We start from the raw sequence: 16,008 nt of genomic DNA, 5'->3' as shown, positions 1-16,008 counted from the left end.
TGTTTTGTTAACCCTTTATTTACTGTTTTTTTCAATCTTCTCTCTACCAATGGAGATAGATAGCTCTCCTTCAGTTCAGGAGACTATGGAGGAGGAGGCCATTAAAGAGGAGTTGAATACCTTTATTCAAGCCTCTGTTCAACAAGCAGTTTCTGCCTCTTTCAATGAAATTACCAAGAATTTGGAGAAATCTGTTATTGATGTGATGTCTAAAACAATGTTGGCTCATTCTGCGGGGAAAGCAGAAAGCACCCGGCAACAAATACCCAAACCAAAAAACATAATGTGGCGCAGTTGGTTAGTGAGGTTTCCTCATGTAAGGCAGAGGACGCGTTTCCTCACAAGGCTCCTTCCAAGGAGGATAATATTCATATACATCAAAGACCTTTTTGCCAAATGTCCATCAAAACCCAAACACGCTTCTTCCCCTATTATGGTCTCCTCCATCCTGGATACTGACGATGATTTGGTCAGTGTGGACTCAGATGATGACACATCTGACAAAGACAATGGTGGTCTCTCAGCTCCACAAGCTAAGAAATCAAAGATTCCTCATCAAGACAATTCCCAAATCTTTGGTTATTTCGGACTCTGATGGGGTACCTATGTTTGATCCAACACATATCCATCATCCTAACTCTACAGAGTGGCTTCCCAAAGATCATGTGGGTGATTATGTCTCGTCCAGATTACGCACCTCACTCGACAAACAATCCAGATCCAAACTTAGATCAGAATGTCCCCGTCCTTCACTACCTCACAAAATTACTCTCACTCCTTCCGTCGATCCTGCAATTATCACTTTCTTTTCCAAATTCGGTAAAGACCCCCGCAAAGGCGTAGACAAAGCCTGGTACTCTTGTCAGGACAAATTGTTAGACGTGGTTGGTCCTCTCACACACATTTTCCATTTGGTAGAATCAGCCAGACTGGACAATGTTCCTATAGATCCAGAAGAACTCTCGTTGTGGGTCCAACGTTAGTTTTGTCTTCTGGGAAATGCTAATTCAGCCATAACACATGAATGAAGAAAAGGACTCCTTCTGAAACTGGATCCTAAATTAGTTAATTTAGCCTCTGTGGATCCTGGACTTAAAGCAGATGGTTTACTTTTTAGAGATTCTTTTGTGAAATATGTCTCTATGTTTACCTCACTTGATAAGGCTCAACAATCATTAAAAAAGACATTTTCTCAACAGGTTTTTGCCAGGGCTGGCAGAGGAAGGAGCCGCTTTGGTGGTTACAGTAACCAAGGTTCCAGAGGCGCTTTCAATAGCTTCTACCAAGACTACAAGCCTCACTTCTATCCACAACAAGGCAGGTTCAACTGTGGCAGAAATTCCAGAACATCACGCTACTCAAACCAACCAGGTGAGTGCACTTTCTGGCCTTCCTATTCCCAAAGGAGGCTGTCTTCGTCATTTTCTTCCAAAATGGTTATCAATATCAACAGACGCTTGGGTTCTAAGTACAGTTCAAGGTTATGTTATCGAACTTTATTCAGAACTTTTTCAATCCTCCCTTCCTCTTCTCCCAAAATTCTCAAAAGATATGTTCAACCTCGTTTCATAAGAAGTTCAGTCCCTTCTAAAAAAATAAGCCATTGCACGTTGTCTTCCCGACCCCTCAGGCTTTACCAGTTCTGTTTTCTTTGTTCAAAAGAAAAACAAACAGATGCGTCCAGTAATCAATCTCAAGCTGTTCAATCCGTTTGTAGCATATCGACATTTCAAGATGGAAACCATATTACATCTCAGAGATTCCCTTCTCCAAAACGACTGGATGGCTCGTTTAGATCTACAGGACGCCTATCTATCCATCCTAATTCATCTAGATTATACCAAATTTCTCAATTTCAATGGCTAGGTCAATTCTTTCATTTCACCTCCCTTCCTTTCGGTCTTTCTTCAGCTCCCTGGTGTTTCCCCAAACTTTTAAAACCAGTTGTGGCATTTCTCAGGGCCTAGGGTGTAAGACTCATCATTTATTTGGACGATATTCTTTAAATGAACCAAAGCGTAATATCTCTTCAATCACAGATTTCCCTTACTTGCTCTCTCCTAAGCGATCTTGGTTTTGTCATCAACAAAGAAAAATCTCTTCTTTCTCTAACTCAGCACATAGAGTTCCTCGGTTTTGTAATAAACTCTGTATCTGCCACTCTTCACCTTCCCTTGGCAAAGGTAAAATCTATAAAATCAGAAATTCTTCAGGTCCTTCACAAGTGTCCTCTGTCTCTCAGAACTCTGGCACGCATCGTGGGTCTTCTTTCTTCCTCTATCCAAGCCATCTTCCCCGGTACGTTACACTATCGCTCTCTACAAAGATAAAAAATTTGTCATTTAAGAAAAGGTCTCGCATATTCAGACTCCGTATCAATGTATCAGGATTCTCAAGCAGAACTTCAGTGGTGGCTCCTCCATTTAAACGCCTGGAACGGCAGGACTATATTTCCATTAGCCCAAGCTCTCGTGTTAAAATCAGACACAAGCCTCTCAGGCTGGGGAGAACGCTGCGGTTCGATTTTGACTGGAGGTACATGGTCTTTAGAGGAGTCCAAATTGCATATAAACTGTTTAGAGATGCTTGCAGGCTCCTTTGCGATCAGAAGCCTTGAAAAGGACAGAGTACACTGCGCTATTCTTCTCAGGATGGACAATATCTCGGCCGTTCGTTACATAAACCATCTAGGGGGTACAAAATCCAAACCCTTAGAGGAGATGGCCAAGACCTTCTGGGAATATTGCCTTTCCCACCATCTTTCGGTTTGTGCAGAATACCTTCCGGGCAATCTCACCTCAGTGGCAGATTGGCACTCTCGTCACTTTTGGGACTCAAGCGATTGGAGGCTTCATCCCCCCACCTTTCAGTCCATCCTGGCCAAGTGGGGTCCTCTGTCATTAGACCTTTTCACCTCCTGTCTCAATTCACAACTACCTACATTTTACAGCTGGTACCCAGATCCTTTAGCGCTTGCTTCGGATGCTTTTTCACAAGATTGGTCTAATTCTCTGAACTACGCTTTTCCCCCCTTTATTATGATCAGCAGGCTTCTTGCACACGCCCGACGCCAGAAAGCAACCCTAGTTCTCATACTCCCTTTTTGGCAATCTCAAGTTTGGTTCCCAACTCTCCTAGAACTGTCCATAGACTTTCCTTTCCTCTTGCAGTCCTTTCCCCATCTCCTTTTGGACCTATTCAGTCATCCTCACAATCTAATACTGGACAATCTTCTCAATCTTTCGGTGTGGAAAATATCAGGGATTCCCAATCTATCCCTAGCATTTCGGCAGAAGCTGCCAAATACATTGCCCAATCCTTGGCTCCAGGAACCACAAAAGCCTACAAGTCAGCGTGGTCGTTATGGCATAGCTGGTGTCTGGGAAAACATACCGATCCCTTTTCAGCAGATGTGATTCTTACTATCAACTTTCTGGCTTCAGAAGCCAGCAAAGGTAAATCATTTAGAACTATCAATCTTTACAGATTGGCAATTTCTTCAAACCACATTCTTATCAACGGAAAACCAGTAGGGGAACATCCCCTCGTTTGTCGTCTCTTAAAGGGAGTAAAATGTTCAAATCCTCCTCTTCCTAAGTATATCTATTTTCTTTAAAGATGCTTTCTGCAAAATTTACGATGTTACTTTGCCTAGTTTCTATCAAAAGATTGTCTGATGTTAGAGCTTTAGACATTTCTTTTCGTCAGTTTACCCCAACAGGTGTTTTATTTACCATATCCCGGCGAACTAAAACAAATCTCTCCTCTGTGTTTTACCCATATTTTCCTGATCATCCTAAACTGTGCGTTGGGCAATGTCTTAAAGTTTATGAATAAAAAACTACTGAAGATCTAAGAACGTCCTCTGTTTTCCAACTCCTCATCTCCTTTAGGAAACCTTGAAACCTGTGTCCTCCCCTACTCTGGCCCAGTGGGTTAAGTGGATTATGTCCTTAGCTGGGATTGACACTTCGACCTTTGGGGCTCATTCTGCTAGAGGAGCCATGGCCTCTGAAGCTTTTTGGGCTGGTTCCCGTCTTGAGGACATTCTTAGATCGGCAGATTGGTCCAATGACAATGTATTCAAAGTTTTTTTATTGCAAACCTATTATTAATCCGTCTACCACTGTAAATAATACATTTCTAAAAAGCATAATAGGAGCCTCCGGTCTTGACATAAAATGTAGATTTTCCTAGTAATTTATGAAGGAAAGTCTTAATTTTATTAAAGACACAGAGGCGAGTATTATCCCTCCACAATGTTCTAACTTTGTTTTTCCCACCCTATTAGCAAACCAGACTCCGTTGCAGCTGACATCTTGAGAAGGACGCCTTCCTCCTCGACTCTTCACAGAGATCCTCTTCTTCTAGCAACATGAAGAGTTCTCTTTTGCCTCCACGCCTTTCCAAAGCTCCCTTTTCCAGGTTTATGAACTTTTGCCAAGATTTGTTTTCTCTCATTTTGGCTCTGCTAATTGTTTTATCTATTTTACCTTTGTTTTGTGTTTATTAACTTCTGGAGCAAGACAAGAGGGCTGTTCGCAGTCAAGTGACATCACAATACCTGTGTACATTGATGATTGGTTAATGTTGTGGTACTACTGTTTTATTCCCATTGGCTCTTTTCTTTTGCCTCTTGGGAATTGTAGTTTTCTTCTTGACTGCTGCTATTACATTAAAGCAAGGAAAGATAAGCATAATACTCATCTCCGTGTCTTTAATAAAATTAAGACTTTCCTTCATAAATTACTAGGAAAATCTACATTATTCGTCAGGGATTGTAAACTCAGTTCTAGAACACATTTAAAAGTGCTCTCTGTTAATATTTACTGTTTGAAGTATGTATAGATAAGGGACAAAAATACATGCTTTGGGTGATTTTGTTTATTTTTGACCTGCTGGGACAGTAAAATGCAGGTGGCAACCCTAGTTGTGAGCTCTCGCCTACAGACAGCTTTGTTGTCCAAGGCCTATGCGGACAATACCAATACTTACATTGGGCTTTGGAGTAGCCCGCAGCTTACCAGAGGTCTGCTTTCTCTTCAGTCTCATATGCTTGCTTCTTATTCGATGGCTTTCACGAAAACATTAAAAAAATGCCGGTGGTTTTCAAAGGACAACAGGTAAAAAGAAACAAGACAAACAGTTTAGCATAAAACAACCATTGGCAAAGACAATAGGTCCCGCCTCTGTGAAAGCGATTAGCTTTGCCAATTTGTCCAGCATGGCTAAATGTTAGTGGTGTGGCGTAGAGTGGCGTGGAAGAGAGTGGAGAAAAGTGGCATTTAAGAGTAGAGCAGAGTGACGTGGAGCAGAGTGGCATAGGCTGGAGAGGACTGGTGTAGAATAGAATGACCATCTTCTGACACAATTGTTTAATTCTGTCCACCGCTGAAAACCTAAAAACATTGTGTGGTCTGTGCTAAATGTCTGCTACCAGTGTTACATTTTGAATTGCCATCTAAAGTTTGTTCACACGGAAATATTGATGTGCCCATATTTCAACCAGAAATAACAAACGGAGGGGAAGAAGCACTTAAAGCATATATGGTAGGTGAAGGGGAACTCACACAAGCAAGCAAGTGTAGCCACGAACCACGTTACTTGCAAGTAACTGGCATATTTAGCCAGGGGCAAGCGCAAAGTCTCACTGCCAGTCTCAGGCTGTTTCAGAGAGCATGTCAGGTATATGTACGTTTTTATTAAAAATATCTGGATTATCCCAACTGCTAAGCTGACCTGCTGCCTGCCAGGCAGTAGAACACATATACCAAGGGCAGGCACCTTTTCCCAGTAGTTCCTTCTCCCAGAGGTGGCCACACGGAGCTTACATTTCAGCTCTGGGTAGAAGGGCTCAGTAGTCATTGAGTGACATTCCACAATGAGAGCTAATCGCATGCTTTTGGCATATGACCCTGGCTGTGGCACGACAATGCCTTCTGAGTCGCAGAACAGCGATTTCAGCTGCAGGGCTATTATCACGGGAAGAAGTTATTTTCGTGTGGAGTGAATCGTCATGTTGATGCTAAGTAAAAACAACATGGTCATATTGGCAGTGATATATGCACAAGCAACAATCGGGGAAATGTTTGGGGAGACGGGTTAAGCAGCAAGGCATGAGGGGATGGGCGATGGGCAAGCAATCAGGAGGAAGGAAGGAAGGAAGGAAGGAAGCAGTAATGAGGATGCAATAGAGAGTGGAGAAGGGTGCAAGGAAAAATATGTAAAGAAAGCCAGGGAGGAGAGGAGACTGCCTGCAGACACCAAATAAAACAAGCATTTGGAATGCAATGGTCTTGCGTTTGCTCAAGCTAGAGCTATTAACGTTGTAAATTCATAACTGGACTTATCTTGCCCCATAAATTGAAAATTAAAAGTAAAACAGGTGACATAAGCAAGCCGATTCAATGCGCCACAGCCGCCCATGAGCGCAAAGGAGACACAAAAGGTAGAAAACATTTGCTTGCAGTCAAACAGATCGGCAATCGTGCAAATATCCATATAACAGGGTTGGTGTCCAAGGCGGTAACAAAACTGCACCAAGAAGGGATAAACGTAAAAAATTTACCAAAGATGACAAAGGATTTTTGAAAGGCGAGTCCATGAACAAGTGATAATGATCAGCGTGCGGTCGGTGTGGCTAAAAGCCCACAGACAGATTACAAGAGGTCAAAGCGCTTGCGTGCTCAACCTAAAAAGTACCTTCAGAAGTGTGTAGCCACTGGAAGGACACTAGTCACAGGCCAGTCGCAGGAAGCCGTACTTGGGCCATGCCCCACAGCATGGACTTGCAAAGTGAGAGCAGAAAGACAAGCTGACCTTGGAATGAAGCCTCTAGATCAGACTCCATGGGACACGAAGGCTGGGTCTGCATCAAGGCGACGTGTAGCAAAGATAGCATTGATGGCATCTTGTAGGAATTCCTCTGATAACCTTATCGGTGTAAAATGTATTGATACAAATCTTGTAGGACCCCTGACACAGGTACGGTCCCAAACAATAGATAAGAAGGCAAGCTTGTGGCGGCAATTATATAAACAATTCCCTGAAAAGTACATAATGTTACTATCACACTTAAGTGGGGAAAGTACATGATTTGAATACCTACGTATATCACTTGTCTCTGACGCTGATAGTGATGTCTTCACAGAGTGGCACTGATAACGTGAAACCAAAACATCTTCCTAACTATAAACATAGCAGCCATTTTGGAAGACATAATTATATAAATGCACTAAAACAGAGTAAGCTAAGTAGGTTAAAAGTCAAAAGGCTAAGCTATCTCCTGATTCCCAATAAAACAAAATAGGATCCACTACACTACTAGTGGGCCTGCAGCATTGATTGTGCCACCCACTTAAGTAGCCTGTTTAAACATGCCTCAGACTTGCTATTGCAACCTGTATGTGCAGTTTTTAACTGACATTTCGGCCCGTCAAAATACAACTTTCGCCAGGCCTAAACCCTCTTTTTGAATAATTAGCAGTCATCCCGAGAGAAGGCCCTAAACAGTCCATAGGGCAAGGTCCAGTGTAGTTAAAAAGCTGGCCATGTACTTTTTACCTTTACACGCCCTGGTAGTGAAAAGCGCTTAAATCAATTTTTCACTACTGCAAAGCCTACGTCTCCCATAGGATAATATTAGGTTACTGAACTACATTTAATAATTGATGATTTTTTATTGGGAGCAAGAAAGAAGTTGACCTTGGTCTCAAAATAATTGTAATTTAAAACTCTCTTTAATGGTAAAGTAGGATTTTAAGTCACAATTTTGAAAATAGTACTTTTAGAAAGTTGGCATTTCCAACAATTTGGTACCTGTATCCTGGATCACATGACTAGGATTAGCTAGCAATTGATCTTTGTGTATTATCCCAGACAGTAAGACAAAGAGGGAATATGTGTTTCAGGACGGGACATGTCTGTAAGGATTAAGGGTAGATGCTGTCACCTACCACATGCACATTAAAAAGAAGTTGCCTGAGCACACTCACAAAGGGTTTCACACTAGTCTTTTGTGCCCCTGACAAGCTGGAGCCGGGAGGAAGGAAATTCCAGACATCTCTGTAGGGGAATGACTCTAGAAGTTTCCTACTTAGAGGAGGGCACCAGGTATAAGTAGTGCACCCTCAGAACCAACTGTTCAGATCACTTCTGGACTTGTGGTCTCTGCCAGGAAGAAGGACTGCCTTGCTTCCAAAGGCCTGCTGCTGCTGCACAAGGACGCTTCACCTTGTGTAAGCTGCCCTGCTGAACCCATTCTTCCTGTGTGGACCCAGGACGCCAAGGATTCTCCAAGGGTCATTCAGCTCTCCCCCTGTTCAAGCCACAGGGACATAACAGACTTCTTCAACGTTGACCCATCTCCATGCATCTCAATGCAACGCAGTACAGCCAACTCTTACCCAGTGCAATGCAGCTTGTCCTCGACACCTGCGCAAGTCCTCGTAAGTCCTGGTGGCTTCTTCAATGCCGATGCAGCCAGATATTGTCACCGGCCCAGCATGACTCATCTCATCTCTGCAAACAACATTGGCTACCTCAACGCATCTCATCTCTGCAAGCTCCACTGGCTTCCTCTGTGATGACACAGGACCTCTCATCTCAGCTGTTTGTCGATAGTCATCCACTGTGCTGCTGCATGACCTCTGGACACCTGACCTCGCATAGTAGCTCCTCATCAACGCTTCCTCAAAGCCAGTCTGCACAACTCAACATAAGGACTTTGCATCTCAGTGCCCAGGCCAGAAGGTACCTTTTCTGCAGACTAAACTCAGTCCAGTATCCAACCAGCACCACTTTGCTGTTGTCCTGAACTTGTGACTTGGACCTGGTCTACCGTAACCAGATAATTAACGTGGTGCTCTTTGTTTCTTAGAGCTTGACTTCTAAAAAAAACCTATAAAATTGCATATGTACAATTCTATTTTGGTGTCAAATAATTTTTTTAATCTTACTCTATTTTTCTAAATTGATGTGGGAATTTTCTTGTGTTGTGTTTTCACTTTATTACAGTTTGTGTGCTGCATAAGTACTTTACACATTGCTTCTAAGTGAAGCCTGACTGCTTTGTGCCAAGCTACCAGAGGTTTGAGTACAGGTTAAATTGGTATTTGCTTGTTTTTTCACCCTGATAATAATTGTGGTTGCTGCTCAAGTATGGTTTCACGCCTCTCAACCAGTAACCCAATTTCCTACATCAATCATCTTTCACTGAAGCACCAGTATCGTGGATATAAGCAATTTGGAATTCATTCCATACTTCATCCTCAAACACCTCAATTTGTAAGAGCGTTCTGGAAAGAAAATCAGCTATTAAATTTTCTTTGCCAAGAACATATATGATCTAGTACTTGTAATCCTGTAATCTTATGGGTAACCTAACCCCCCTCTTGCGGAAGCATGGATAGTCTGGCAAAAATGTCTACTAAGGGATTACAGTCTCAGTTTATAGTGAAAAGTTTCCTCCCCCATACAAAAGCCTTAAAAATGTGTACAGCCATTGACAGGCTAAGGTCTCCCTTTCAATAAAAGAGTACTTTTATTCTGAAAGGGATAAAGACTTGCAGGTGTAAGTGGTTAAACATTGTTTCCCATCCTTCCCCATTTGTGTAAGAACCACACTGAGCCCTTTACTGTTAGCTTCATAGGTAATGGTTCCAAGGGCATTGGGATCAAATCTACTGAGAGAAGCCACATTAGTAATCAACTCGTTAATACTGCGAAAATCTAAGTAACACTCAGCTGTCCAATCAAATTTGTTTTTGCTTTTCAAAAGCTTTAATATGAAATGTGAAATGTTTTCATAGCCAAATTGTGTATGTAGTTAGAATACAACTCAGCTAATACAGTGAAGGATCTAATGTCATACTTACAACTGTGGACAGGGGAATTCTGGATAACATTCACTAAAGATGGTTTAAGTTTAATACACTCTGCATTAATTACATGTCTCAAATATGTAACAGTATTTTCAGCAAATGAACATTTAGAGAATTCAGCACTTAGACCTTTAGATTTGAATATGCACAAAACCTTTTCTTTTTAACTATCATGCTCTGATTTAGTTTTTATCAAAAATTAGTATGACATCCTGAAAGAATTTAACACCATCTTCTTTCTTGAAAAGTTGAAACATCAAGCACTGTAAACCACAGCAGCAGAGGCCAGCACAAAAGGCAAACGGAAATGGAAACAACTGACTGGATTATAAAAACAGTTACCTCCTTACTCTCAAATGATAATGGAATTTGATGGTACACAGAAAATAAATGTATGGTGGAAAACCACTTAGGGCCTGATTCAGACCCTGGCGGCCGGTGACCGCCAGGGTCACCGGCCACGGGAGCACCGCCGACAGACCGGCGGTGCTCCAAAGGGCATTCTGACCGCGGCGGTTCTGCCGCGGCCAGAAAGGGTAAACCGGCGGTCTCCCGCCGGTTTACCGCTGCCCTTGGAATCCCCCATGGCGGCGCAGCTTGCTGCGCCGCCATGGGGGATTCTGACACCCCCTACCGCCATCCTGTTCCTGGCGGTTCGGCCGCCAGGAACAGGATGGCGGTAGGGGGTGCCGCGGGGCCTCTGGGGGCCCCTGCCGTGCCCATGCCTATGGCATGGGCACGGCAGGGGCCCCCGTAAGAGGGCCCTACTGTGTATTTCAGTGTCTGCCTAGCAGACACTGAAATACGCGACAGGTGCAAACTGCACCCGTCGCACATGCCCACTCCGCTGGCTCCATTCGGAGCCGGCTTCCTCGTGGGGAGGGGTTTCCCGCTGGGCTGGCGGGCGGCCTTCTGGCGGTCGCCCGCCAGCCCAGCGGGAAAGCCAGAATGGCCTCCGCGGTCTTTCGACCGTGGAGCGGCCATATGGCGGTTCCCTCCAGGCGGGCGGCGACCGCCGCCCGCCGGGGTCAAAATGACCCCCTTAATGTCCTTGGGTAAAGTCAACATAATTTATTTTGGGCAAAGGGAACGGATCCATAATGACATTATTTAGGTGACGCAAATCTATGCACATCCTCAACTTGCCATTAAATTGTCAAGCTACGACTAATGGCAAATTCACGCGGAAGCCTCTAATGGTTCAATGATGTCTGCATTAACCAATTTCTCAAGTTCTTTATCTACTTAAAAAATTGTATATTTCTTACTTTATGTATTTTACCAGCCACATCTTCCTTTAAACCAGCTTTCAATTTGAATCCCAACAACTTACCAGTCCTATTACTAGAACACTGGAGAATGTACCCAACATCTACTTCATAATCAACTACCAAAACCTGGTCATAATTGTTTGGGTACAATATGATATGTAAAATCTTCTGATCTCACCTTCAGAAAAAGGAAGGGCCTTTCTTAGCAATGTATAACTTACCATGTGCAAGTTCTAATTCAAATTTAAACCATCTGAACCCAAACATATCAATCCTTTCTCCGCTGTGCTCTTCAGGCTGAATATCAGTAGTAAACTGTTTGTTGTCTACCATTCCAACAAATTTGTTCTTCCAAACCTTTTCATTAATGATGGTGTAGGGGGAACCAGAGTCTGCAAATAGTTTTTACTGCATCCCCTTAAAATTCAAGAAACACTCAGGTTTGTTTTGTTCCACAAGAAAACAACCATTCTTAATGTTTAAAATAAAATTTTCCTTCTTTTGCATCACACTGTCATTCATGCTACCTTTGCTATCGAAGGATTTATCCTAAGGACCAGGGGTTCCTATGCAATTGACACTGGTGTTTTTTTTTTTTTTTTAACAAACTTTGGCATAATGACCCAGAACACCACAGGCACTACATTTAGGCCCTCATTCCGACCCTGGCGGTTTCAAACCGCCAGGGTGGAGGGCAGAGGAAGCACCGCCAACAAGCTGGCGGTGCTTCCAGGGCCATTCTGACCGCGGCGGTAAAGCTGCGGTCAAAAAAGGGGAACCAGCGGTTTCCCGCCAGTTTTCCCCTGGCCCAGGGAATCCTCTATGGCGGCGCTGCTTGCAGCGCCGCCATGGGGATTCCGACCCCCTTCCCGCCAGCCTGTTCCTGGCAGAGGCTGGCGGGAACGGGTGTCGTGGGGCCCCTGGGGGCCCCTGCACTGCCCATGCCACTGGCATGGGCAGTGCAGGGGCCCCCTAACAGGGCCCCACAAAGATTTTCAGTGTCTGCTTTGCAGACACTGAAAATCGCGACGGGTGCCACTGCACCCGTCGCACCCCTGCAAATCCGCCGGCTCCATTCGGAGCCTGCTTCCTCTTTGCAGGGGCTTTCCCGCTGGGCCGGTGGGCGATCTTTTGGAAATTGCCCGCCGGCCCAGCGGGAAAGTTGTAATGACCCCTGCGGTCATTTCACCGCGGTGCAGTCTTTTGGAGGTTTCCGCCCGGCGGGCGGTGCCCGCCGGGGTCGGAATGACCCCCTTAGTCTTTCTAGCAGGACATGTTGTAGCATAAGGTTTACTTTTCCCTTGAAAATTACCGGAGTCAGATGTATTCCTGGATTTATTCTTAATCTTACTTACTATATCAACCTGGTTGGCATCTGATTTTAAAGCACTAGCACGTCTTCTTGAAGTTTGCGCTTTACGTACTATAGCCAAAATTTCCTCTGGAGCAGAAACTCTATTAACTCACAAACGCTTTCGGACAGCAGGGCTACAAGCATTCATTATAACTTGATCACAAATGAATGCATCATTTAACAAGCCATAATTACATTCAGTTGCCATTTTCCTTCACTCTAACATACTCATCTATAGATTCACTTTTGTTCTGTTTTCTATGGAAAAATATTTATTGACTAATATCCATGCAACAAACGTTAAGTACAAAGTAATTATCTATATCTTGTACAGCAACAGTAAACATGTTAACCCCACCAAGATCTCCTTTTAATACTTGCCGAGATTAACGCCCTCCTCAAAAAACCCAAGGCTGACCCAAAGGACCTCAAAAACCTCTGGCCTATCTCCCTGCTCCCCTTCCCGGCAAAAGTCATCGAGAAGGCCGTCAACAGACAACTAACCCGCTTCCGAGAGGAGAACCGCACCCTGGACCCTTCTGGATTCCGCAACAACCACATCACCGAAACCGCCCTCATCGCCGCCACCGACAACATCAGAACCATACTGGACAGTGGTGAAACAGTGGCCCTCATCCTTATGGACCTCTCAGCCACGTTCAATACCGTCTGCCACCACACCCTACGCTCATGCCTCAGCAATGCTGGAATCTGCCACAGAGCCCTGGACTGGGTCACCTCCTTTCTCACCGGCAGAACCCAGACAGTCCGCCTCCCCCCCCATTCCGCTCAGAGGCCACCGAAATCATCTGCGGCATACCCCAGGGTTCGTCCCTCAGCCCGACCCTCTTCAACGCGTACATGGCCCGCTCGCTAACATCGCTCAATCCCACAACCTAAAATCTTCTCATATGCCGATGACACCCAGCTGATCCTCTCCCTCACCAAGGACTCCGCCAAGACCTATCTCCATGAAGGAATGAAGGCCACTGCTGAATGGATGAAGAGCAGCTGCCTCAAACTCAACTAGGACAAGGCGGAAGTCCTTATGTTCGGCTCCACCCCCTCCGCATGGGATGACTCCTGGTGGCCGGCCATCCTCGGAACTGCTCCAACTCCCACCGACCACACATGCAACCTAGGATTCATCTTGGACCCCTCACTATCCATGACCCAGCAAGTCAACGTCATCTCCCCCGCCTGCTTCAAAACCCTCTGCATGCTCTGAAAGATCTACAAATGGATATCCACCGAAACCAGAAGAACAGTCACCCAAGTCCTCGCAAGCAGCAAACTGGACTACGGCAATGCGATCTACACAGGAATCACGGCCAAACTCCAGAAGAGGCTGCAACGCATCCAGAACACCTCCTCATGCCTCATCCTGGACATCCTTTGCCACTGCCACATCACAGACCACCTGAAAAACCTGCACTGGCTCCCAGTCAACAAGAGAATCACTTTCAAATTCCTCACCTACATTCACAAAGCAGTGCACAACACCGGACCAGAACACCTCAACAAACAACTCTCCTTCTACACCCCGACCTGGCATCTCCGCTCCACTGACCTCGTCCTCGCAACCGTCCCACGCGTCCGCAGAACTACAACCGGCGGTAGATCATTTTCACACCTTGCCGCCAAAACGTGGAACACACATCCTATCCACCTGCGCCAGACCAAAGACCTCCTTACCTTCAGGAAACGTCTCAAGACCTGGCTGTTCGAGCAGTAGCAGCATCCTCCCCCCACCTTCTCCCCCTCCCCTCCTCAGCACCTCGAGACCCTCACTGGTGAGTAGTGCACTTTACAAATCCCTGATTGATTGGTTACTTTTTTTTTTTTTAACTTGCGGGTATAAGGAATGTAGAAGAATTATCTTTTTTTGGTCAGGTGCCTTTTTTCCTTGATCTTCAATGGTAGCAATATAATTTATAAAGTACTCCTTCCATTCACCCTATCGCAAAACTGGTTCAGGTCCATGGGCGAAAAAACCTGAGGAGGGCTAAGTGAGTATCTTTATTGACTGATGCTTATACCTTTGTAGAATTGTCCACTGTCCAGGCTTGACCAGCGGAAGGACTGATTACTTTACTGACAACACTTTACCACAAGAATGGAACTTGGGAAGTGTTATATTCCTTTAGGATTAAAATTGACATTGTAAACCCAGAAAAATAAACAAAATACCTCATATCCAGTAAATAATTGTCAAAAGGAATGCTTCTTTATAATCGCCGACAAATAGTTTGTAAATATCGGCTGCAATGCATGTTAAATTTGAAGACAGAGTATACTCAAGATGGCAGCCCTGCAAGGTTACCTAACGTAACCCTACACGATCGTAATAGCAGACAAGACGATAGATGTAGTATGCCAGAGTAAGTCCTCGCAGCAGCGCATGTGGAAACAAAGATGCGCAGGAGAATTGTGGCGCTACCAGAAGTAGCGCACGTTAGTAACAGGCTCCATTGAGCCAGCCCACAAGAAGAATTGTGAGGCAGAGACTCGAAACAGAACGGTCTTTGCAAAGTAAACAAGCATTTGCAATGCAATAGGTGTCGCATTAACGAGAGTTCAAGCTGTTGGCGCTGTAAATGATCATTACAACCTCGCATTTGAGACCTTATAAATATTTAGCCATGCAGCACATTAAGCCTTTATCAGAAATAAACTGTGTTTGTGCCATCCTTTCATACACTTGGCAATTGACTGTAATGGTCTGAAGAGCCCGAACAGAGCACCACAGAAGAAATAGCATTTGGAAGTAACAATGTCATGTAACAAGATATTCAGTCCCTAGAGGGCATAATCACATAAAAAAGAATGATAAGAACATTGCGGTGTAACCATATAATCACCCCCTTGAGGGCATAGTGTATTACACATTTTTAGGCCTAGCAGGCCTTTTAAATATCATTTAACTGTGGAGTCAGCGGCACAAGGGTGCAGTGCCACAGGTCGTTACTCAATGTTCATGTAAACTCAACAGCAGAAGGTGCAGTACCACTGGTCATGGCTAGATGTCCCTGTTAAGTCAATAGCAGAAGGTGCAATACCACTGGCCATGGCTAGATGTTCCTGTGGAGTCAAAAGCACTCAGAGTACAGTGTCACAGAACGTTGCCAGAAATTCTTCTGACCTCAGAAGCTCAGAATGTCTCCCAAACCCAGAAACTGCGGGCGAAGTACTATGTCCTCAGTGAAATGGCTGAAATATTTAGCCATACAGTCAGTGTTCCCTCTAATTATTTTAGTGTTTGTGCAGCAGCAAGTTGTTTTGGTGCGCACATTTTGAGTTTGGGTGGGCAACTGAGTGAAACTATAAAAAATGATACTACTTTCTATTAAGACTAGAAGGGACAAGTGCCCAAACATTTAAAAATTAAAAAATTAAGTAGTGAATTGAAATAGGTTTGCACTTATACAGGCACACCACTTATCCTGCACTGGCAATACGCCCTGAGAACTTGGCCTCAGGTACAATACTCACCCTGCACTCA

At 44.4% G+C, this 16,008-nt stretch overlaps 1 long non-coding RNA gene across 1 annotated transcript in view; it reads left to right on the top strand.

Moving 5' to 3' along the window:
• LOC138268718 (uncharacterized) overlaps nt 1-4,691 on the top strand; it is a 39,725-nt gene extending 35,034 nt beyond the window's left edge. Inside the window, exons 3-4 of the long non-coding RNA XR_011200059.1 lie at nt 1,200-1,371; nt 4,292-4,691. This is a non-coding gene — a long non-coding RNA (uncharacterized lncRNA). The remainder of the gene's footprint in view (nt 1-1,199; nt 1,372-4,291) is intronic.
• The last annotated feature ends 11,317 nt before the right edge of the window (nt 4,692-16,008 follow it).

The sequence above is a fragment of the Pleurodeles waltl genome, chromosome 12, assembly GCF_031143425.1.
Source record: "Pleurodeles waltl isolate 20211129_DDA chromosome 12, aPleWal1.hap1.20221129, whole genome shotgun sequence".
NCBI lineage: Eukaryota > Metazoa > Chordata > Amphibia > Caudata > Salamandridae > Pleurodeles > Pleurodeles waltl.
Note: the sequence above shows the minus strand (reverse complement) of the source record. Positions and strands in the feature narration are given on the sequence as shown.